Raw genomic sequence first — 14,407 nt, forward strand, 5'->3', positions numbered from 1 at the left:
TTAAATTAAATCTCCAGAGCATTAAGAACATCAGTTCCACAGGAATTCAGCCAGTCAGCCACCTACCCACTTTCCTCTGAGAAACATACCTTCAGCCTTCTCCAAAAGCCCTGTAAAAAAAAGATGTCTTTTGTAGCATGCCTGAAAAGCCAACCCAGTTCAGATCATTTCAATCCACAGAGAGAGAGTAACAGAGTCCTGGAGCTCTCACAGACAAGGCTGGGCCAGCTGCCCCTTCTCTTTTGTAATAAGGAGGATCCAACTCAGGCACCTCTTCTAACCATAGCCGTGGCAGAATGGCACAGGGAGAGAGGGGATCCCTCAGATAGGCTGGGGCTAGGCCTTTTTAGGGTTTTATAGGTCATAACCCACACCTTAAACTCTGAGCCCAATGGGCATCCAAGGCAGATACCAAAGCACTGATGTCATGTGCTCCTATCGCAGTGGTCAGCTCCGTAAGCAGGCATTCTGCACCAGTTTTGTTCTCTTAATGGTTTGACCTATGCAGAACACATCAATATATAGTGAGGTGAGGAAGATGAATGAACTAAGACACTGGGCACTAATTCAAGAAAGCACATAAGCATGTGCTTAACTTTAAGCACATAATAACGATGAACAAACTTAAATGCTTTTCCCAAACCAGGGCCAGCAAGGTTAAATACTTGCTGAAGGTCTTACAGTGAATCAGTGGAGCAATTCAGCTGTCCTATCTCCCGGCCCTATCATAATGAGGCCCTTGAAGCAGCATATCATGCAGCCGTCTCTGTAAAAGCTAAGATGTTATTTTCTGTCCAAAATAACTAACTGTTTCCAAAAGTGACCGTGCCTATTTTGAAAAGCAAGTCGATGTTGCCTTTAAAAATAAAAGTGAGAGAGTGTGTTTGTGCCAGGTATTAAATAGATGCTGGATATGCCTCTTTTTGTGCCCACGCTATATGACCCCAATGTTAATCTTTGCTTGGAAGAGTTTCACTTAGCAGTTTTGTCAAGTGAGCTCCAGTAGGGAGGCTCAGCTAATTTTGAGATGTTAGTCATTAATCTATTCACGCAGCCATGCTTTTCTCATTTCATTCTTCAAAGGCAAACAAAGTGAACAGATCTTATCAATATGTTAACTAAAATACATCAGATAAAAATCTGTTACATTAGAAAAGTCAACACTTGTGAGACAATCAGTAGAAACTGCAGTAAAGTTGGTTTTATTGACAAAGCAACTCCTCAGGAATGTGTTGGGAACCAGCTCCTCCTGTTCTCCTTATAGGTACAGATGACCTATAAAAGTTAATCTATCACTGTTTAGCCTATTACAGATTAACTTTCCAGTGTATCACCACAAGTGGCTATAGCATGCTATTGCATATTGTTCTGGCCTTTATATCATTTCAGTTTCTAATAGTGTTATTTTTAATGTATTTTGAATACAGCTAAACTCTGTTTAAGATTAGTCTAGAACTGAATGAATACTGGACAAAATTTGCGATGTCAATGGACATCAATGAGAGTTGCATACAAACAATATTAGTCGGAACTTTTACCCTTTATCTCTGTCTCAGTTCCCCATTCTTTGCTATCAATCTATGTAGTCCTACAGGTTTCCTTTGACTTTTGTAGATGAATAAATCCCAAAAGCAAAAGAGAAACACCTGAGTTTCACTTGCTTTTAACACAAAGTCTTAAATCAGCTTAAGGTCACTCGAAATATTAATGAAGCATTTAGTGAACCTTTCACTAACCCGACGACCGGTTTCAAGGCCTAGCAAAAGCTTAGAACCAAGTTCTGCGTGGTAGCAGAAAACATTTTGCACAACTCTGGTTTGTATTCATTCCATAGTGAAAAGGGTTTTAAGTTCCTAAGGAATGGAACCTGCAGAGGCCCTGAAGTGGTGCATTCTCACAGAAGAAGCAAGCTGAGAGAGCAAGGGTTTGCTGAGTTTGAAATTCCTCGGGTTAGGGGCCACTGTCATTTGATTACAGTTAGTGTTCAGTGCAGGAAACACAGATAATGGGAGACTAGAAAGCAGTTTGGAGGGGCGCCAAAAACACTGTAACAATGGAATAACAATCAGGGAATGGTGACGTCAGAAGGTATCCTGAGGAAAGAAAAAAGGATGAATCTTCAGCCCACACGAATACTAGAGGGATGAAGTTATCTTGGAACTAATTGTTGACACAAACATCATTTAAGAAGCTTGACAGCTGTGTAGCAATTAGCAGAGGAATTTGGTGTGTCAAAGAAGTGACAACAAGTGGAATCAAACAACATTGTGACGCATGTCGACATTTATGACATTATGGCATTAATTCGGTCCTTGGGTGTTTTTCAAATCAGGAGTTCAAATCTCTTTGTTCTCCAGTGTAAAACTCAGCTTTGAGGTCATTGTCCTCCTCACACTCCCATGGTTGTTTATGAACACCCTTGCAAAACTCGAAACCCATTTCCCACTGAGGAAGACTGAAGCAGGTTGGATTATTGTCCGCCTCAGTTGTTCTTCTTAATTGCATATTGATCTCAAGGAGAGGAACACCATCTGTTGCTACTAGCTTGAAGCTTAATTGTAATGGGAGTCTCATATCAACAATAAAAGGAAAATGCATGCCAGGGACTCAGGATTAGGAGGATCTGCTTTTTAGATCAAGCCAAAATGAAAGAGGAACACTGCTCCATCTGCCTAAAATAAAAGTTTCTGCTAGAAGATTCAAGGGCATGTTCGGCAATATGTGACCCAAAAGGGCCCACTTATGCTATTCCTTACTCACACTAGATGCCTAATAGTGGGTTGGGCCCTGTGTTTGGAATACCTAACTCCCTAGATGCATAGGTTCACATTCCAGAAGAGGCAAATGCAGCCTTTTGTGCTCCTGGTGTAGCTAAAACAGAAGAGCTAATTTCTCCACAAGGACCTCAAAGCCCCTGCTTGTTTGGTTTGTATTGGTATTTTGAGGGATTTTTTTTTTTAAGAGTATAGAGTTTTCCCTGGTGTTCTTAGGGGGAAAAAATCCCTTCTCCCACTCTTGTGTATAGTGTACTGTTTCCTAGAAGTAACTGTGTTTCTTTGGTTTGTGAGCCATCTGGGGAGGCATGTGGGATAAAAAGATAATAATTTAATAATTAAAGCTGGGTTAAGCCACCATGTATTTCAAATATATATTCCTCCTCCAAAATTGGGGTGGTTAGAATCTCAGTGCTCTGGACTCAGACCATCTCTGATATTGTTACATATCTGGTGTATATGTCAAGGGCGGAGGGACTGTAAACTGACCCCAACACAGTGCAAGTATGGGGAAGGCAGATGTGCTACGCACTTAGATACTGTGGGTGAAATCTTGGCTTCATTTAAGTCAATGGCACAACACCCTTGATTTCAGTGGTGCCAGGATTTCGCTCTGTGATGATGGATTTTCTGTAAACCCCTTTGGTAGATAGAACAGGCTATCAAGAGCTAGACAGAGCATTACACTCCTTGCACACAGTGATGTAGGGCTCTGTACCATCATTACACCTCATAAGAACATAAGAGCTGCCACACTGGGTCAGAACATGGTCCATCTTGTCCAATATGCTGTCTTTGACAGTGGCCTGTACCAGAGCTTCAGGGGGAGCACACAGAACAGGGCAATTGTGGAGTGCTCCAACCCTGCGTGTCACTCCTGGCTTCTGATAGAGGTTTAGGGTCAACCCAAGCATTGGGTTGTGTTGGCTAATATGTATTAATGGACGTATCCTCCATGAACTTACCCAGTTCTTTTTTTTAACCCAGTTATACTTCCGGCCAGCATAGAAAAGGCAGGACACAGAGACTCTGATTCCCCAGACCCTGCTTAGGAAACTGAATAATGGCTGCAGGGAATGAAAAACCATCTTATGCCCTGCCCATGGGTTAGGAGTTGGATTCTTTTCTCTCTCCATCATCAGTTTAGGGTTCTTGTCTGACTAGCATTGCCCTGCCCCCCAGCTGACAGCAAAGAGAAAATAAAAAATCAAATGGTTTCATGATTGGATCTTTCCACAGGAAATGAAAGGCTGAGATCACCCCACTGTTCCAATGCTCCTGTCCAGCAAGTGACCGCAAATAACATTTTAGTAGCTGAAACATAGTCTGTCTTGTCTGCACTCTTAAAGCAATCCTTCCATTAACTGGTTTAGAAATGAAATTCATTTTAGTAGCATGATGGAAACAAAAGGTGAAGCTACACCGTGGTCTTTTGGGCAACACTATGTGATTCCTTCCTGCCAGCCAGCAAGTTCAACTAGTTTGCTTCTGAAACAGGAAAGAAAAGAAGGAGCATCAGATCAAGCTGTTACCCAAGTTTAAAAGGCAACCAGCAGAGGATTGTTCTTTGGTTTTCTGTATTTCCCCATTGCTATTTACTTGCAGAATAAGCCACTGGAAACTTGAATGAAGCTGTACATGTTCCATTCCCAAAAATGTTTTCCTCGATCACACATTTAGACCCTGAATCAGCAAAGTCCTTCAGCACATGGTTAACCTAAAGTTCAAGCTTAAGGCACATTGAGGACAATGAAGTTAAAGTTAAGCGTATGCTTTTCTGAATAGGGATGGATTTACATGCGTGCTTAAGTACTCTGCTGAACTGGGTTATACAGGTCTGTCCTGATGGATTTCTTATGAGCTTCAGACTGCACATACTGGCTAGCTATTGCAGGATGGTGATTGATGATGATGATGATTTATTTGCCTTTCCACTGAAGAATCTCAAAATACTTTTTCAAACATTAGTGAATGAATCTTCATAACCCCCATATGAAATAGGGAGTTCTCTTGGTTGGTTGGTTGTTCATTTGTTACCGTCTCACAAATGTGGAACTGTAGGCAAAGAGGTGAAGGACTTGGTCTGTCCATCTAAGGTAATGATATTCAAACTGCAGTGATTTAGAAGCCAAATTAGCAATCAGCATTACCCAAACGAGCCACAGTAGCATGAATTCATTGTTTCATTTACCATAGTATAGTATTCATATGTAAACAGTGACAGGGAAATATTTAGTTTATATATATATAATTATTTCCATAGCTAATAAGTTAACTTAGTGCAAGTTGATAACTTAACTGGTTAATACATAGTAAAAGCATCCCGATTGATTAATAACTTAGATGGGTTAATAATTAAATCACACAGTGTTTTAATATCATGTGCTGCAAAGAACTGCAGAAGAGACATTAAAGAGCCTCTTGCGGCTTGCGATCCATAGTCTGAATATCACTGATCTGAGGCATTTCTCAGGCACCTACCACCATGGTACCCAAGGCTTTGATCCTGTGGCAGACAACACACAAATGAATTGCTGTACTTACAGTGAGCCCCATTGGCCTTAATGTGGTTCCACATTGGTGTATCAGCCCACCCACGTGCTCTCCGTTGTAGTATTATAGTCACACTGTTTTTAGGTCAGTGCAATTCCACGGGCTCCAGCAGAGTTATTCCTGATTTACACCCTTGGAATTCAGGGCCTGTATCTAATAAGCATAAAGGAGACATCTGAATAAAAGAAGCCAGTGAAAAAGTGGAGGAGGGTGGAAGGAAAGGCTTCCTCCCATTGTAGCTAGCCAGCAGGAAAGTCTTTCAGAGGGGCGAACTGCAGCTTTCTCTTCTTCTGCTCCTCATCCCTGTATAAGTGCTTGCCTCTCTGCCCTCCCTCAGATAGGAAAACTTTTAGTAACACTCTGAAGAGCGTCATCTATGAAATAAACTCCATTGGCTTGACACTGCAGGTCACCCCCCAACTAGTGGAGGCATCAGTGGGTGATGACAGCAGCTGGAGGTCTCCAGAAGACAAGATTACCGCACAGAGGAAACGGGAGAATCATCCCGTGCTACCTTGCCACGCTGTGGACCACATTTTAGTGGAGGGATTATCTTTGGGGCCTGTTCCTGGATTTGCGATGACCCCGATCACCTCTCCTCTCCTTCCCAATCTCCTACCACCCCGGTGGCCACTAGATGGAAGAGTTCCCTGAGGAAAGCGTGTGGTGTTTTTAGTGCCTTTTAATGCAGCTGAGTAGCTGGAAACCAGGGAGGTGGAGCCAGCCCCATGTGATCAGCCTGCACTCCACAGTCTGGCCGCAGAGTGCTTGGCAGGCCACCGTTTGAGACCCCTGCTCCGGCATTCGACTTCTTCTGCCTTCTTTGAGAACTGCGCTGCTCCTCTTTCTCCCACCCCCAGGCTTAGTGATGCAGCCCAAGCGCAAACAGTAAACAAAGGGGGAGGAAAGGAAATCCCATGCTTCTTAGAGAGCACATCCGGTCAGGAAAGACATTGTATGTTACCTTCCAGCCCTTCTGAGTGCTTGATAAACAAAGAGCTCTATTGTCTTTGGGGGGAAATATTCTCCCGCCCCCATTCCAACCCCATCCAACCAGGCTTAATGCAGGCAGGGGTATTATAGAGAAGGGGAGGGAATGGCATGAGAGGAGATACACCCGACCCTTCCACTCTAACAGGTTTCACAGCAGCAATGTAGCCATTTGACAGCGTTGGGGCTGTAGCTGTGTCTTCAGCCTGTGGACGGACACACACACACACAGAAATGGGGAGGATGCTTGATGGATCTGCACATTTGCTCCTTTCTTAGCTCACCTTGTCTTCTGGGCTCTTGGAGATCTCTAAAGAGCACAGTCTTGTGACACACAGGGAAGTCAACAATCCCACTGCCCCCCCCCCCCACACACATGCGCGCACTCACACACAAACACATCTTCCAGCAGAAATGCACCAATTCCTGTATATTCCACTGCCAGGTCCCTTTCTACTTATCTAAGAAAATCAGTTCATTGGTGTCTAGAAACAGATATAAGCCAGACTGATTCTTCGGCCTCCTGGTCCTTTCAGCCCACTTTGCTCACAATTTGTATCCTTCAGTTTCCTCAGTAACAGCATCACTATCCATCTGCCCTCCTACCTTAAGGAATCATGTTAGCAGTTCTGCTTCACCTTAGCTTTGTTCCGCCTTTAGGAAGGACAAGCTGGATAAGCCACCTCAGAAATGGACAGGCAGTAACATAGAATTTCCCGGACGAGATCAGACCCAAGATCCAGCTAGCCCAGTATCCTGCCTCTGCCATGGGCTGACACCAGATGTTTCAGAGGTAGAGGTAAGAACCCCTTCAGCAGGCAGATGAAGGATAATCTGTCCCCATCTTAGCTCTCATCTTGGTCTCTAGTAGTTAGAGATCAGTTTAGACCCTGAAGCATGAGGCTTCGTATCCTTTCCAATATTGCTATAATTAAGCGTGATAATTTTCAAGTTGTCTTTTATCGGGATAGAAAGTGCTACACACACACACACAGCTCAGGCATCATCAGTCCTTCCAAGAGGATCAGAGGTTCTCAGTGTGCATTCAGCATTCCAGCATAGTTCCACCCCACGAACACTGTAGGGGTGAAAGCTGTTAGCCAGGCAGTTCCACAAGCTGAAGTATTCTCTTCCTTGTCTCTTTTACCCATGTGCAAGCTTCTCCCCATTGCTGCTGCTAGCATGCCTTCACCTTACTCTTCAGATGCTAGCATGTCTCAGCCTTCATGCCTTAATTTTAATCTTATACAGGGAGTGCAATATTTTAATTATCTGGCCCGTTCTATCCTTAACTTCTCTGCAGAAAGGGACTGTTGACAGAGGAACCAGGCCCAGCTGGTGGAGGACTAGACCTCCATCCACAGGCACCTGAATTCTGAACCAAAGTATTCCCACCAGCTCTACACTTCCCAAAGGGAATTGGGACCTGCTCACATAGCCCTTCCATACCTGCCAGAAAAGCCAAGTCAGCGCAAAAGGAAGCCTATGTGGTACCAAACACTCCTTGCCCATTCTGATTTATTTTTCCACAGCATCTCTAGAGGCATTCTGGCTAATTCAACCAGTATATGCCTCTGGGAACTTCCACTGCTGTGGAGAACTTCACTCAACCCATTATGGGCTCAGTGTGTACGCAGCCACAACATAGCCCTCATGGTAGGGCTAAATTAACCTCTCTTCCCAGCAAAGTCCATCCAGCTCAGGGCTCAGATGCATTGGCTTGTGCTGCTCACACAACTGGACAGTACTGCTGTGTGCGCTATACTTCTCTGCATATCAGTGGAGTTTTGATTCCTGGGAATGTCCCTGGCAATAACCCCTGTGTTAAAACCCAACTAATAGTTTTTAACAAGGAAACCTTAAGTTCCTAAGCCTCAATTCAACTGTTCTCAAGTGTGGGTCATCAAAAGAGCTAAACAGCAGGTATCTTTCATACTGTAATATTTGTGTGCGTTATTAAGAAGACATTAAGTGGCCTGAATCTTTACAGTCTCCATGACCTGGCCACAATCTTCATTCTCTATCTTTTTTTTTCTTTCATTCCTTCTCTCTGTCAGATACTTTACATATCTCTGCATCAACGCTGATCATTAACTTTTGAACAGAATATGCTGGGCATATATTGTGTATTAAGGGCCAGATCCTCAGCTATTTTAAATTAGTGTGGCTTTATTGACTTCGTTTTACACCAGATGAGGATCTGGCCCTACTGATTTACATTACAAATATACAGTATGTGTTATGGATAAGCAGCAGATCAGCAAAGCCACAAATGATTAGCTACTTAGGAAAAAAAGTCTATTATATTTGATATCATTATGAGCTAGCGTCAATATGAACTTACTGCGTCACACATAAAAGCAATACAGCATTATATATGACGCAATTCAGCTCACTTCTTCATCAGCTAAGAACCTTTCATATACACCCTACCTTTTCTGCTTATTCAAGATTTTATTTCCATTCCTGTCACCAGATGAATTTTTTTTCCTTCATTTTCTTTTTCCATCAAGGGCGACTCTTCTGAATCATGGTCAGTGTTCCTACTTTAGATGCTAAGTGACATAATGCAAATGCTTGGAAGTCTTTGTGTTGGTGAACACGCTAACAAAATCCAGCCAGAACTGGTCACCAGCAGCTCCAAGGTTAAGAGATAATGAATCAGAGCTTAATGCACCAGTGTTTAACTAGAGGGTACATGGTGTGCGAGAGTATTCCAAAGGTTGTAAGGTGTTAACAGTCTCATGTTCTGCCTGAATTTCTAATATAGATGTGAAAAGAGAAAATATACCGAATTAATTACAGCGTTGGAGGCTCAGTCAACCTTGACACTATAGGATTTACAAGTAGAGGGCCAGATCCTTACATAGCTCCATTAACTGCTCCATGTCAATTACACCAGCTGAGGATCTGGCCCAGAATTGTTTGAAAACAGAGCTGCTGTGGGATTTTAAAATCAACCCACTAATAATGTAAATGACTCACGGAGGTCTGAATTCTTATTTCTACCTAAACGTTTCTCCTGTTTGCTAATAAGTTCAATGCAATCGAATAATGCACCCACGGGATCTGGATCATTCCAGCAGGGGCAAAGCTGCAAAGTGCTTGAAACCTGGGTTTCGAGCTCTTAATTAGTTTGTTTTATTTATTTCTTTTTAATGCACATATCCAGTGGTCTAGGGGCCTGATCTAGGGGCCTGATCCAGTGATCTAGAGGCCTTTGAAGTCAAGGGAGAGTCTCCTTCATTTCAATGGGCTTTGGGTCAGGCCCTAGATACATGTACAAGAATTGCATCAAGGTTGTGATTTTCAAAGGAGCCCAGTAGTGTTAGAGTTCCAGTTCCCATTTATTTTCAATGGGATTTTCATGTCTAACTGCCTTAGAATCCTTTGAAAATCTCAGTGTATATATAAACAAATACATAGAGCCCTTTCTTTTTCTGTTCATTGTTTATATGTTTGAGCAGGCACCAGCCTGAACAGAGCAATCTATATGCTGCAAGAAAAAAAAAGTTGGATCCCATCTTTTCTGGTGCAGGGATACATTTTAGCAGCTAAGAACATGAGGCCACTGTGGGGTGGGTAGAAAGACTGCAGCAGTGATGAGTCATTACCCGATATCCATCCTCTCACCATCCCTTGTCCTGAAAGTGACTGTTTCTTTTAACACAAGGACACCTGTACACCCACATTTGCACAGGTCACGGCCACAAACATTATCACTTTCCACCCACTCCAGGCTTCCTTTCCCCCTTCCTTTCCATAAACTGCTGGTGCATCATGGTTGCAAAGGGAGAAGCATTCGCTGTAGACAAGGACAGCAAATGGGATGAACAAGCTGATCCTGCTCCCACTGTCTTCAATGGGCACAACTGCTGGTCATAAATCCTGTGCAAGCCTGATGAAGCCCTCAGTCTCTACTAGCAGGACAATCATGTTACTGGGAAATCGAGAAGACCAGTTTCCTCATCCACTGATGCACAGGGAGAATACTTCAGTCTTGGACTTGAATAATTCACCAAGAAATCTGCTGGCCAGTGTGGAAATAATTTTAAATGAACTGTGCCCTTAGGTATTAAATTAACTGGATCTCAGGGGAAGGATGTGGATTATTGCAGCTGAATAGAGCCCTTATTTATCAGATGGAAAAGTTTAATGTCATTTCCTTACTTTCCTTCACAGTTTTTCTTACCCACATCACCTTTTATGGAGAGCAGAAGGTGCAGACAGCACAAGAACAGGTGCTTGATTGTTTAAATGACCAGAGCTGTTACTTTAATAAAAGAAAAAAAAAAAGAAATTAACATTTCTCCTAGTTTCCCATGGGGGAATTATAGGCTTGGGAAAAATAAAACACTGAAGGACGGAAATGGGCTTGTGCAGCACCTGGACTTTGATTTGACATGTAAGAATATCTAAGTGAATAAGGGATTTTTTTGCATTCCCGTCTACTATACTTGTAAGGAGCCCCAGGGTCAGCCTAACCTAATATCCTTATTTCATATTTATAAAGAAAGATTATAATGGGCACATTTTTGATTCCTTAAAAACGTTGAAAGAGAGTTGAAGTAAGTTTTGCAAACAAAGCAGTTGTAAGCTACCCCCCTCCCCACCACCACACACATCCCCGTGGTCTGAATAGCTGTGAGCCCAAATATAAATATGAACGTAGTTCAGTTTTCAAATACACTCTCTAAGAATAGTGCCAACAGGTGCCAGGTAGTGCCGGCTGTAGTGGTGGTTTCCATGGAACACTTCACTTCTTGACTTCTTTTCCTGTTTCCATGGTGTCTGAGGTGCTCACAATTCTTCGCCACTCCTTTTGGTCCATGGCGTGAGTTTGTAGGTCTGGAAGCTCTGGTCCTTTTCTCTTCAGACTTCTCTGGACAGAGTTTCCATTGTATCCTAAGTCTTCCATGTTCTTTCTTTTTGTCTTTTCCTCCCATGCTTTCTTTCCTTTTCTTTCTTCTCCTATTCTCATCCCATGTCCAGCCCACCTCAAACCTGTGATCTTCAGCCTATCTGTCACTGAAAGTCCAAATTTCATCTTCCACCTCATTTCTTCCATGCGCACTCTGTCTACCCTGCGTTTGCCTGCCATTCATCTCATTATATTGTTTTCTACTACCTGTATTTTCTTTTCTTCCATCTCCCTAAAACCCACTCTCTTCAAAGCATCGAGCAGGCCAGGACAAACACATGCAGCAAGTACACTTTTCCTTTCAATTTGTCACTTAATTCCTGGTCCCACAGTACTCCTGCCACCATTTCACTGCAACCCCCTGCATATTGGGTTCTTCTTTTCAGTTCTTCAGAGCTCGCTCTGATGGCACTACATGCACTTCCCAAGGTCACAAATTCTTTCTTCTGATTTAACTTCTCTCGTGACATTTCAGTCTCTTAGACTATGTGTTAACTGCTTATGCTAAACAATCTGTTCCACCTTGTATTTAGCTGTGATATTGTACCTTCTCCAGCCCTGAAGAAGAGCTCTCTGCAACTCAAAAGCTTGTCTCTTCCACCAACAGAGGTTGGTCCAATAAAAGATACAACCTCACCCACCTTGTCCCTCTTTATGCACTTTTGAATGTCTCATTTTCATGATCCGCTTCCTGAAGCGCTTTAAATAATTCTTTCGTTCTTTGCAACGTCTCTTGTGTGTTAAGACTTCCTCTGCCAGCTTGTTCTCTGAGGGCACCCCACGGTACCGCTCAGGGTTGGGCCGTGGGCAGCTGACGTGTGTCAGTTATCAATCAAGAGATGAGTAGTGGAGTCAGGGATGAACCGGGGTCAGGAGCTGGGGCCTAGGGTTCACAGCAAGACAAGGTCTGGAGCGGAAGCAAGCAACTGGTCAGCAACATTGCTTAGGCATGTTGAAAAGTGCCTGAGGGGTAGCCGTGTTAGTCTGCATACAGCAAAAACAACGAGAGTCCTGCAGCACTTTAAAGACTGACACATTTAATTTCTCCAGGCATAAGCTTTCGTGGGCTGTAACCCATCTGACAAAGTGGGTCACAGCCCACGAAAACTTATGCCTGCAGAAGTTAAATTTGTTCGTCTTTAAAGTGCTACAGGACTCTCGTTTTTATTGCTCAGGCAGTTCCTTGTGACAGCTTCCTGATTTCTATACCAGCCCAGCCCAATGAGTGGGCTCCTGCAGGACATGACTCAGGCCCTGCTGGGGCGATACTTCCTGCAATGCCTAGCTCACAGGGTCCCCCGGCAGGAGCCTAGCTAGAGCTTCTGGTGGTGATGTAGCATTGTCAGAAGTCAGGCACCTCCTAGTTCCAGGCTCTAGTCTTGCCAGTTCTTACACTTGATCCGCTGCACGCTACTTCCACTGCCTTAATGAACCTTTCTATGGAAATAAGACTGAAATTGGTTAAGGCGCTGGACTGGCATCGAGGTGAGCTGGGCTCAAACACTGGCTGTACCACAGCGTGACCTTGAGCAAGTTCCCATTCTCCCTTCCCCCACTGTAAAATAGGAATAGTAATGTTACGCTATCTCCAAGGGGTGTTGTGAGGATCAAATGAACTAGTATTGCATCTGATGAAGTGGGTTTCTGCTCGTGAACGCTTGTGCCCAAATACATTTGTTAGTCTGCTTTTAGCAAAACAAGGAGAGTCCTGTGGCTCTTTAAAGACTAACACAGCTACCCCTCTAGTATTTCTGGAGTGCTCATATATTACCGTAATGGGGATACCGAAATCCAGGTCTGATTGAAATGAGTAGAAAGACACTTAATGATTTCTATGGGGTATAGGTTGAACCCTTCTTCATTTTACATAGGCCACCAAACAGTCATCTGATGGTAAGATCAATTAACACCTAAGAAGTGGAACAAGAACTGCTTTAAAATGCCTGCTTTAAAAAAACCAGCATCTATGTTACACTTGAGTAAATTAATGTACATATCTAACTACAGATAACCACTTTGTGATTGTTGAGTTGGCTTCATTGAAGGGATGTTTACAGAAAATGGAAAGCAACATGTCACAGTGGAATAAATGTGCTCTCATTCTTTCTTGCCCATAAAGCAACAGCTTTCTTAAACAACCAAGCAGCTAGATAGTATGGCCAAAATCTCTCATTTAAAGCAAACCTTGTCTCTGCTATAAATACTCTGTAGACATAAAGCCGCTCATCAATTAAATGTTAGTCTTCTGGGCTGGGACATTATATATGTTCATTGAAATGGAATCCCTATTGATTCACTTTGCTAACACAGTATTCATGTGCATTAGCCTTGGAAAGAGAATGTGATTGCTTGAATACATTCAGCCACGCCTGAGGTTTTCAGTTTATTCTAGTTGCTCGAAATAGGAATCCTTCTCCCCACTCCCTGTAGTTCTGTAGTTTACATCCTGTGTCCCACTATCAGTAGACGCAGGTCAGTCTGGCTTTAACACTGGTGCAGGAACTGTAATTTCAAAATATTTAATTGTTGGGAAGAGAATTCAAATTTGATCTCTGAAGAACAGACAGAAACCAACCCGGACAAATCCCAGAGCCACTTCCTGGCGTTCCAGGAGGCATCAGTTCTCAGGGAGACATAATAAGGGAGACTTTCTCCAGGGTACCTCAGGGAGCTAAGGAGCACTAGTCATACTGGGTTTCCCTGGGAGCTGTGCTCTGAAATCTCCCCCGGTGTCTCCCAGAGCTCACCAGTGCACAGAGGGGAGTGTAGCCTCTTGTACACCTCTTCAGAGACTTCAGCGTATGCTCCTTCCTTCTGCATCCAGTCCACTGCACTGACCGAAGAGTACTTGGGAAGGGGCCATCTCCCCCCGCCCCATACACACACACCTTTTGGGTGGTCAATGCTGCTGCGAGTGCCAGTCAGCAACAGCCTTTGCTTTCAGGAGGACCTGTGCCTTCCCTCCATGTACTTCATGACTGTTTCAACAACTTTGCTTTTAGAAAAGCGCCTGGAAGCTTCAATGACCGCATGTGCTCAGGATCTCAGTTTTACATGTCCTGGGAAAGACAGAGCTGAATATCAGGAGGGGTACTAATAGAGATGTTTTCTGTTTGCATCCCTCTGGATAAGCTAAATAGTCATTATGGTTTAACAAGCACAAAGTTCA

At 43.4% G+C, this 14,407-nt stretch overlaps 1 protein-coding gene across 4 annotated transcripts in view; it reads right to left on the reverse strand.

Annotated features, from left to right (window-relative positions):
* The window catches only part of KCNJ16 (potassium inwardly rectifying channel subfamily J member 16), a 41,979-nt gene that overhangs the window by 19,512 nt on the left and 8,060 nt on the right, over window positions 1-14,407 (reverse strand). Inside the window, exon 3 of one of the 4 annotated variants that reach the window (XM_067547302.1) lies at window positions 90-110. The exons of 2 other annotated variants lie outside the window; for them this stretch is intronic. The gene's annotated coding sequence lies outside the window, so the exon portion shown is untranslated. Of the gene's footprint in view, window positions 1-66; window positions 111-14,407 lie in introns of all 4 variants that reach the window. One more of the 4 variants, XM_067547301.1, reaches the window with a different exon arrangement.

The sequence above is a fragment of the Emydura macquarii genome, unplaced genomic scaffold, assembly GCF_026122565.2.
Source record: "Emydura macquarii macquarii isolate MOO-44397 ecotype Brisbane River unplaced genomic scaffold, CSIRO-AGI_Emac_v2 contig_1230, whole genome shotgun sequence".
Lineage (NCBI taxonomy): Eukaryota > Metazoa > Chordata > Testudines > Chelidae > Emydura > Emydura macquarii.